The sequence below is a fragment of the Scylla paramamosain genome, chromosome 8, assembly GCF_035594125.1.
Source record: "Scylla paramamosain isolate STU-SP2022 chromosome 8, ASM3559412v1, whole genome shotgun sequence".
NCBI lineage: Eukaryota > Metazoa > Arthropoda > Malacostraca > Decapoda > Portunidae > Scylla > Scylla paramamosain.
The window spans coordinates 1,010,001-1,020,000 of NC_087158.1; the positions used below are offsets into that span (position 1 = coordinate 1,010,001).

General features: G+C 45.6%; 1 protein-coding gene across 1 annotated transcript in view; it reads right to left on the minus strand.

Annotated features, from left to right (window-relative positions):
• Nucleotides 1–7,696, minus strand: part of LOC135102654 (phosphatidylcholine:ceramide cholinephosphotransferase 1-like) — a 67,567-nt gene extending 59,871 nt beyond the window's left edge. Inside the window, exon 1 of the mRNA XM_064007991.1 lies at nucleotides 7,509–7,696. The gene's annotated coding sequence lies outside the window, so the exon portion shown is untranslated. The remainder of the gene's footprint in view (nucleotides 1–7,508) is intronic.
• Between the last annotated feature and the right edge of the window lie 2,304 nt (nucleotides 7,697–10,000).

Below are 10,000 nucleotides of genomic sequence, written 5' to 3' on the forward strand. Positions count from 1 at the left end.
GGTTCCCATGGCCCAGTGGGCAGCGTGACGGTCCTGGGAACACTGAATGGTGGACGCCAGCATTCAAATCCCACTAGGAATTTAATTAAATAGATATTAAAATGACCTGGCAGAAAAAATATTTATATCATAATAAACATTTAATAAACATTTCTTCTTTAATACATATTAACATGAATATAAGATAAGGAAATAGACCAACTTTGCAGAATATTGTGGCCCAGTGGGTACATTGGTGAACTTTAAAGTTGGCGTGAGGGAACTTGCAAAAAACTTCAAAGAGCATTCACTCCATCACCATGTGTGCTTACAAAACACACAGTATGGGACCACGCTGCCCAGGGGAGCTACTCTCCCCACCCCTGGGAACTACACGGACTATCAAACTGATTCATTTAAGCAGGTTAACAATAAGCTAGGATATGTTAGCATAGGATAGGAGAGAGTCAGTCTGGTGATCCATGTAGTGACCAGGGTCAGGAGGAGAAAGCAGCAGCAGAGGAGGAAACACCACCACCACCACCACCACCACCACCAGAAAAGAAGGACCACCACCAGCAGCAGCAGAGGAAGAAGGAGGACCACCAGCAGCAGCAGCAGCAGCAGTGGAGGAAGAAGGAACAGCAGCAACAGTAGCAGCAGCAGCAGCAGAGGAAGAAGCAGCAGCAGCACCACCACCAGAAATAGGAAGAAGGACTACCAGCAGCAGCAGCAGCAGAGGAGGAGGAAGAAGAAGAAGAAGAAGAAGAAGAAGAAGAATTAGCAGCAGCAGCAGCAGCAGCAAAAGTGGAAGAAGAAGAAGGATTATGACCAGCAGCATAGTAAAAAGAAGAAGAAGAAGAACCAGCAACACCACCAGCAGAGGAAGAAGTAGCAGCACCACCACCACCACCACTACCACCAGCAAAGGAAGAAGCAGCAGCAGCAGAGGAAGAAGAAGAAGAAGAAGGACCACTAGCACCACCATTACCACCACAACCACCACCAGAGGAAGAGGCATCACCACCACCACCACCACCACCATCACCAGCAGAGCAAGAAGCACCACCACCACCACCACCACCACCATGTGAAGATAAAAGAAGCACCACCGAACTGACCCTGACAACTTTAAGCACCACCAAACTGGCTGACTCAAGCAGGTTAAGGATAGGAAGGTTAGGATATGCTAGGACAGGATAGAATATAATTAGTTAGGTGGTCCATGTAATTGCCAAGGTCAGAAGGAGGAGGAAGAAGCAGCACTACCACCACCACCATCACCACCACCACTAAATTTAAAGATGCACCTTGTCATTCTTGATGCAACGTTACTTAAATCACCGAGAAAACCCTGTCACTGCTTGTTTGCTTGATAATGACTAGTAATGGCATTGGGGGTGTGGACAAAACATAATGACTAGTAATGGCATTGGGGGTGTGGACAAAACATAATGACTAGTAATGGCATTGGGGGTGTGGACAAAAACATAATGACTAGTAATGGCATTGGGGGGTGTGGACAAAACATAATGACTAGTAATGGCATTGGGGGTGTGGACAAAACATAATGACTAGTAATGGCATTGGGGGTGTGGACAAAACATAATGACTAGTAATGGCATTGGGGGTGTGGACAAAATATAAGGGAGGCAGCATTCAGAGGCTCACCTGATTGGCTAACCCATGGAATTCGTACCCTATAAGATGTCTATCAGAGTGAGTTTGAATGTTGGTGTGATTTTCCTCATTGCAGCCAGTCTAGGAGGACAGAGAGGTAGGAGGGGATAAGACAGGATTCAAGGAATGACCATGAATAGCTCGGTCACAATGCCACGTAACCATTAAGCCACCTGGATAACCCTGTACAATACCAATGACACAGACCTCAGGAATTCCCGTCCACCTCTCCTCCTCAGGATAATTAGGGAAGCGAATAAAGAACAAATCATTATTACACTTGGAATTACTTGAACAGTACATTCCTGAGTGGACAAATCGCATCTCTCCCCACATTCTTGAGAGCGATGGCTGAGTGTTTTATCCCTCAGGCCACTTGGCGGCGCTGCCTTCGCGCGGCGACCACCTCCCCCTAATGTACAGAGTTCTTGATAATATTCAACCCCTTTACTGCTAAGGCTGTCCTTTGCTGATATTCAGACACAGAATAAGAGACTAGATGGCTAATTCTGTCTCCTGCTTCACAGACACAGCTTATGAGAAATCACAACAAACAATCAATCTGAAACAAGTCTGAGGAGCTGGAGATAATTAAGAAAGAAAAAAAGAAAAATATTTGGAGACTAAAAGAAAAGAAAACAATGAAAAATGGGGTGAGAGTGGTAAAAGGGAGACAGACAGTGTAATAAACAAACTGAAAAAAAGTAAATAAAAAATGAACACACGAAAGGAAATGAGACTGGAGAAGATGATTTAGAATGACAGAACACGAACACGCAGAGATGCACATGTTTCAGTGGAAGGGAAAGCAGGAGAGAGAGAGAGGGAGAGAGAAAGCAGGAGGAGAGGGAGAGGGAGAGGGAGAGTGAGAGCAGGAGGGAGGGAGAGGGAGTGAGAACAGGAGGGAGAGGGAGAGGGAGAGCAGGAGAGAGAGAGAGAGAGAGAGAGAGAGAGAGAGAGAGAGAGAGAGAGAGAGAGAGAGAGAGAGAGAGAGAGAGAGAGAGAGAGAGAGAGAGAGAGAGAATGAGAGCAGGAGGGAGAGAGAGGGAGAGGGAGAGCAGGAGGGAGAGGGAGAGGGAAAGCAGGAGGGAGAGAGATAGGAAAGGAAAGGAAGGAAGGAATAAGCGACATGAGGTAGGAATTATAAAAAAAAATATGATAAAGTAGAGAGAGGGGATAAAAGGGAGATAATTCAATGAGAGAGGAGGAGAGAGGAGAGTAGAAGGAAAGGGAAAGGCACGGAAGGAAGGAAGGAAGGAATAAGAACACGAGGAAGTAGGAATGATAGCGAATGAAATATAACAGAAGGAAAGGGTAAGAGGTATTTCATTGAGAGAGGAAGAGGGAAGGTCGGAGAGGAAGAGGGGAAGACAAGGAAGGAAACAATGAGAACATGAACTGGGAAATGCTGAGGAATAAAAGAGAGAGAGGGAGTGGGAGAGAGGGACACATGCGAGGACAGCGGTGAGAGAGCACACTTGGCAACACCTTTTTCCGAACACCATTTTCAACACCTGCGAGAGGAGAGAGAGATGGAGAGAGGGAGAGGGCCGGGGGGGGGGAGAGGAAGGGTGAGGTGGGGGGTCAGGGAAGTCCGGGAGAGGCATGACTAACACAAGACTGACTGGCTGACTGGTATCTCTCTCTCTCTCTCTCTCTCTCTCTCTCTCTCTCTCTCTCTCTCTCTCTCTCTCTCTCTCTCTCTCTCATTACAATGTCCTCTTCCTCCATCTCTTCCTACTCCTCCTCCTCTTCCTCCTCGTCGTCATCCTCCTCCTTCTCCTCCTCCTCCTTCTGCTCTTCTTGCTCCTCCTACTCCTTTCCTCGTCCTCCTCTTCCTCTTCCTTTCCCTTCTCGTCCTTCTCCTCCTCCTGCTCGTTCCTATCCTCCTTCTCCTCCTCCTCCTCCTCCTCCTCCTCCTCCTCCTCCTCCTCCCATTGCAAGGTGGAGGCGGCTCCTGGAAGAAGGCCCCACCAGCTGAAGGCGTCCTGATGACTCAAAACACTACATGGGTTATTATACTGCAGGGGCTGACGCGGTGGTGGTGGTGGTGGTGATGGTGGTGGTGGTTAAAGGAGACCAACACACAGGTTTGGTTCATGTGATACTTTGACAGGTGTGTGTGTGTGTGTGTGTGTGTGTGTGTGTGTGTGTGTGTGTGTGTGTGTGTGTGTGTGTGTGTGTGTGTGGCTGTCTGTCTGTGTTGCGTTTGTTGTTGTTTTCTCTCTCTCTCTCTCTCTCTCTCTCTCTCTCTCTCTCTCTCTCTCTCTCTCTCTCTCTCTCTCTCTCTCTGTTCGTGTCCTGTCTTTCTAAATTATCTTCTTCACTCTCACTTTCGCCACGTCTTTTTATCTTTTATTTCTTTTTTTGTCTTTGTACATGTCTGTCTGTCTGTCTGTCTGTCTGTTTGCTTGCCTGTCTCTGTCTCTCTGTTTCCTTACTTGTCTGTCTGTATGTCTGTGTCTCCTGTCTCTTTGCCTGCCTGCCTGCCTGCCTCTCTCTCTCTCTCTCTCTCTCTCTCTCTCTACGGATGTCAGCCAATCTGTCCCAATCTGTCTTCTTACGTCACTTTCCCCCCTCCTCCTCCTCCTCCTCCTCCCCTCATTTCAAATAATAACTTCGATGACTCAACTGCCGAAGGTAATAAGGCAAAAATAGCTCCTGGCACCAATACCGATCTCTCCGCGGCGGTATATTTAACTCCAATTACGACACAAATCGACCCAAGAAACCTTCAAGACTTCCTTCTCCCTTTAGCCTTCCTGGAACACACCCCCCGGACGCCGCCTCGCCTTACACTGTACGTAGCGGTGACGGTTCTGTGGTTTATGCGTACGAGGCGTGGCTTTACGTAAGTTTTCTAGTGCTTGTGTGTTAGTTAGGTGCATGTAGTGTACTTGTTTATGGTTTTTTAGAGCTTTATTTGTGAGTATATTTTGGTTCGGGTTCTTAAAAGTTGGGTTAGGTTAGTTTTGGTTAGGTTCCTGTGGTTTGTAAAGTGTGGTGTGGCTTGACGTGACTTGTATGGTGTTTTTGTTAGTTAGATGTACTTGTCCAGACGTGTTGTTGTTGGTTGCACATGATAGCGAGGAGTTATAGTTTATTTTGTGGTAGGGAAAGTTAAGTGAAGTTGGCTGCTCTTAAATTTTTCTGGTGTTTGTGCTCTTTGAATGTATGTACTTGTCTGTGCTTGTTAGTTTTGTGTTTCTTTATTTATTTTATTTTTTGCAGGGGGGAGGGGCAGAGTTTGGTCTGGTTAGGTTAGGTTAGCTTGGGTTAGGTTAGGTTAGGTTAGGTTAGGTTAGCTTGGGTTAGGTTAGGTTAGCTTAGGTTAAGGTTAGGTTAGGTTAGCTTGGGTTAGGTTAGGTTAGGTTAGGTTAGGTTAGGTTAGGTTAGGTTAGCTTGGGTTAGGTTAGGTTAGCTTAGGTTAGGTTAGGTTAGGTTAGCTTGGGTTAGGTTAGGTTAGGTTAGGTTAGGTTAGGTTAGGTTAGCTTGGGTTAGGTTAGGTTAGCTTAGGTTAGGTTAGGTTAGTTAGCTTGGTTAGGTTAGGTTAGGTTAGCTTGGGTTAGGTTAGGTTAGGTTAGATTAGGTTATGTTAGGTTAAGTTAAGTTAGATTAGTTTGGGTTAGGTTAAGTTAGTTTAATTAGGTTAGTTTGGATTAGGCTAGGTTAGTTTAGGTTAGATTGGGTTGGGTTGGGTTCGGCTAGGTTGGGTTAGGTTAGGTTGATTTAGTTAGGTTAGGTTGGGTTAGGTTAGGTTAGGTTGAGTTTGAGGTTAGGTTAGTTTAGTTAAGTTAGGTTAGGTTAGGTTAGGTTGGGTTCTCTCAAACTTTCCCGCTGTTGGTGTGCCAGTTGAATGTATTAATCTATTCTTGTCGTTATGTGAAGGTAGGAAATCCTACTTTCATTTATGGAGTTGGGTGGAGTTAGGTTAGTTCAGGTTAGTTTGAATAAGGTTCGGATGTGTTATGCTTGATTAAAAAATAGTTGTGTGATCCTCAAGTGATCCTTCTTTTCTTTATGACCGGTGAACTTATAAATAATCCTTCTGTTTTTCAAGTTCCCTACCCGCCACTGCCGCCACACACACACATTACAGTAATTCATCAGTTATTTAGTAAGTTCCCGTGACTGGCAGTGACGTTATTGGATACATTAAAGCTGAAATCGTAGTCAGGGACTCGCGGGAATGGGTTAGTGTGTCTGCGGGGGACTGAAAACAGGAAAACTTTTATCCCAGTGACTGCCTTGGCTTGACGTCACAGAGCTAATACAGTGGCTGGTACACGTTATCATTCGAAGGATTACTGCTGACAATGGGAATGATACACGATTTCTTTTGTGTGTGTGTATTAGGGAGACCGACAAAGATAACAAATAAAAATAGAAAAATAAAAAAAAAGACAATCCTTATGATAGTTTAACAAAGATTCCGCACTATCAGCATAAGCACACGCATGAGAACCAGACAAATCATCTCGCGAGGGATTATGGGAAAGGAATGACTACCAGCCAACCTGTGAAGAATGCAGCAGAAGTTGTAAGGAATAGGAAAAGAATGTGTGTACCAGTGAAAGTGAAGGGTCATGAATACAGGTACCATTATAAGGGAAAGGGTTAACAATACAGGTACAGTTGTGAGGGAAAGGGTTAAGAATACAGGTACAGTAGTAAAGGAAAGGGTTAAGAATACAGGTACAGTTGTGAGGGAAAGGATTAAGAATACAGGTACAGTTGTGAGGGAAAGGGTTAAGAGTACAGATACAGTTGTGAGGAAAAGGGTTAACAATACAAGTACAGTTCTCAGGGAGAGGGTTAAGAATACAGGTACAGTTAAGTGGGAAAGGGTTAAGATACAGGTACAGTTAAGTGGGAAAGGGTTAACAATACAGGTAGAGTTAAGTGGGAAAGGGTTAAGAATACAGGTACAGTTAAGTGGGAAAGGGTTAACAGTACAGGTACAGTTGTGAGGGAAAGGGTTAAGAATGCAGGTACAGTTGTGAGGGAAAGGGTTAAGAATACAGGTACAGTTAAGTGGGAAAGGGTTAAGAATACAGGTACAGTTAAGTGGGAAAGGGTTAAGAATACAGGTACAGTTAAGTGGGAAAGGGTTAACAATATAGGTAAAGTTAAGTGGGAAAGGGTTAACAATACAGGTAGAGTTAAGTGGGAAAGGGTTAACAATACAGGTAGAGTTGAAATGAATACTAGAAAAAGAATGTCTACCAGTGAAAGGGTTGGAAATCCAGGCCATGTCAGACGGCAGTGGGTAAGAGTATTTATTTATTAATGGTTTTTATGTAAGTAGGGCAATATGCGTATGTGATATGTGTGTATGTATGTATGTATGTGCTGTGCGGCGCCCTTCAGTGAGGTGCCGCCAACAACCACCCACCGCATGCAGGAGGTGACAAGGCCGCCTGAGAGGGTGACTGAACCTACCACCCCCTCCCTTCCTCCCTCTCTCTCTCTCCCTGCCTGCCTCTCTCCCTGCCTGCTTCCCTGCCTGCTTGCCTCCCTCACGTGACCGTCAAAGGGGAAAGTGATGTGTGACCGTCCAACGCCCTCCACGCGCGCGCACACTCATGCTACACACGCGCGCACCTACATGCACGCTACGATACACACATGCACACGCACAGATAGCTGCTTCACACACACACACACACACACACACACACACTGGAACGCAGCTAGTTAGGGCAACCAGTCGGCAACACGCGTGAGTCAGCGCACACACACACACACACACACACACAAACATATGACAGTTCACCACATCAACACTAGTATACGTCACACACACACACACACACACACACACACACACAATGAGCAATTTTTCACACCTTAAACAGTAGCAGCAGTAACAGCAGCAGTAGTAGTAACAGTAGCAGTAGTTGTAGTAGCAGCACCAGTAGTAGTAATAGCAGTAATAGTTTTCAGTGTGCTTCCACCGCCCCACACAAAGGAACACAAAGGACAATATCCTCAGTTAAATGTGAATGCCAAAGTCAATGCCAGTATCAGTGCCAGTGCCAGCAGGGAGCGCCGCGCCCTTGCAACCACCACGCCACTGGAGCAGAGAGACTGGTGGCTGGGAGACCTTCCACCACCAACACCACCACCACCGCCACCGTCGTTTCCCCGTGACGTCACTTTTTGACGTCACAAGACCTGCCTGCCTGGCCACCCTCGCCTCCTCCCACACCCCCCCCGCCACTCTTCCCGCCCGCCCACCTGCTCCTGGAAAAGGCGTGGTGCTGGTGTAGTGGGGGAACGGAGGGAGGGAAGGGGGTGGAGGGAAGGGGGGGTGAACTCAAGGCTACCATCTCAAGGATTCTTCTTTCCAGGACCTTCAGAAGAGAAAGAAAATGGAAGAATAACGCAGGAATTTCCTCCTCCTCCTTCTCCTCCTCCTCTTCCTCCGTCCCTCATCACCCACCTCCTCCTTTCTCCAGTTTCCAGAAGTCCTCCAGAATTCTCTCTCTCTATCTCGCTTGTCTTCCTCCATCTCCTCTCCTCTCCTCCTCCACTACTTTCTTTCCTCCTTCTTCTTCTTTCCTCACTCCTGTTTCCCCTTCGTTTCTTAACCCCACCTACCCTCTCCTCCTCTCTTCTGTCTTCTTTCTTCTCTCACACTACTTTTTCTCCTGCTCCTCCTTCTTTCCTCCCTCCTTCTTTTCTTCACCCTTTCTCCATTTCCTCCACTACTTTCTTTCTACCCCCGTCGTCCTTCTTTTCTCTCCTTCATTTCACCAAACCCACCACCTCCTCTTCCTCCTCCACCTCCTCCACCTCCTCCTGACGTCATCCACGCTTCCTCTCCTCCTTCTAAACCTCATGACGTTTTCTCTTTTCGCAGTTAATGGACTTTTCAACCCCTCCCCCCATCCCCAACCTTCCCTCCCCATCCAACCCCCCCCCACACCCACACGCACACATACACACCCACACACAAAGGCCGTATCTCCTCAACCGCCTACACACACAAACACACACACACATACACACGGTCAACCGCCCACGCGTCCTCAAAACTCCACCTCTGCGCACACACACACACACACACACACACACACACAAACACACACACACGGAACTAAATGTCTTTGATACGTATTTACATACAAACAAAGGAAACCAGTAAACAGGATATGCTGTTATGCTATTTAATATATGTGTGTGTGTGTGTGTGTGTGTGTGTGTGTGCGCGCGCTAGGTGGATCTATAAACATAACTAGCGAGAGCAGTAACGAGCAGGAGAGCGTGAGAGCATTTCAAGGAAGGGCGTGCATCATTACTCCGTCATCGAGACAAGACAAGCGCTAAGCAGGGAATCACTGGGACCTGTACGAGAATTTACCGCAGCTTTCTTTAACTGTGTCTCGGAGGTGCAAGTAATGGAGGTTATTGGTGGAGGACTCAAGGGTGTTCTGGTGACTGTAAGGAGAGTCTGATAAGTATTTTGCATCTTTGAATAGGTGTAATGGAAGTTGTTTAGGTTATTGGGAGTTTTCAAGGGCGTTTCAAGGCTGGTTTTCATGATTTTAGTGGTAGTTGAAAAAGTATTCGGATTCTTTATCTGGTTCAAGTGGAAGTTATTGGAGTTTTCAATGATTTTAGTGATAGTTTAATTAAGTAATACTCTGTTCCTCTATCTGGCTGTAGTGGAGGTTATTATGTGGTTCTTAAGGGTGTTGTTAGTGATTCAAGTGGCAGTGTAACAAGTATTCTACACCTTTAACGGGGTGTAGTGTACGTTACTAGGGTTTTCAAGGGTGTATTAGAAGTTATTGGGAATTTTAAAGGTTTACGTGATTTTTGGGGAGTTTTCAAGGATTTTTCCGTGATTTTTGTGATAGGTTAGTATGGGCTCTACATTTTTAACTTAGTGTATTGTTAAGTTGTTAAATTTACCGCAGGTTTTCAAAGGTGTTCAAGAGTGTTGTCATGATTTCAGTGATGTTTTATTAAGGATTCTACACCTTTAACTGGCTGCAATGGAAGTCACTGGTGTTGTCAAGGGTGTTTTCATTATTTTAGTGATAGTTTAAGTGGTATTCTGCACCTATCACTGCATGTAGTGGGATTTATTGTGGTTTTCAAATGTGGTTTCATGATTAACAAGCTGTAATGGAAGTTATTGGATGTCCTTAAGTGTGTTTTTATGAATTCAGTGATAGTTTAACGAATGTTCTGTATATTTAACTGCATGTAATGGAAGTTATTGGATGTTTTCAAGTGTGTTTTCATGAATTCAATGACAATTTAACGAGTGTTCTGCATATTTAACTGGATGTAATGGAAGCTATTGGAGTTTTCAAGAGTATATGATTCT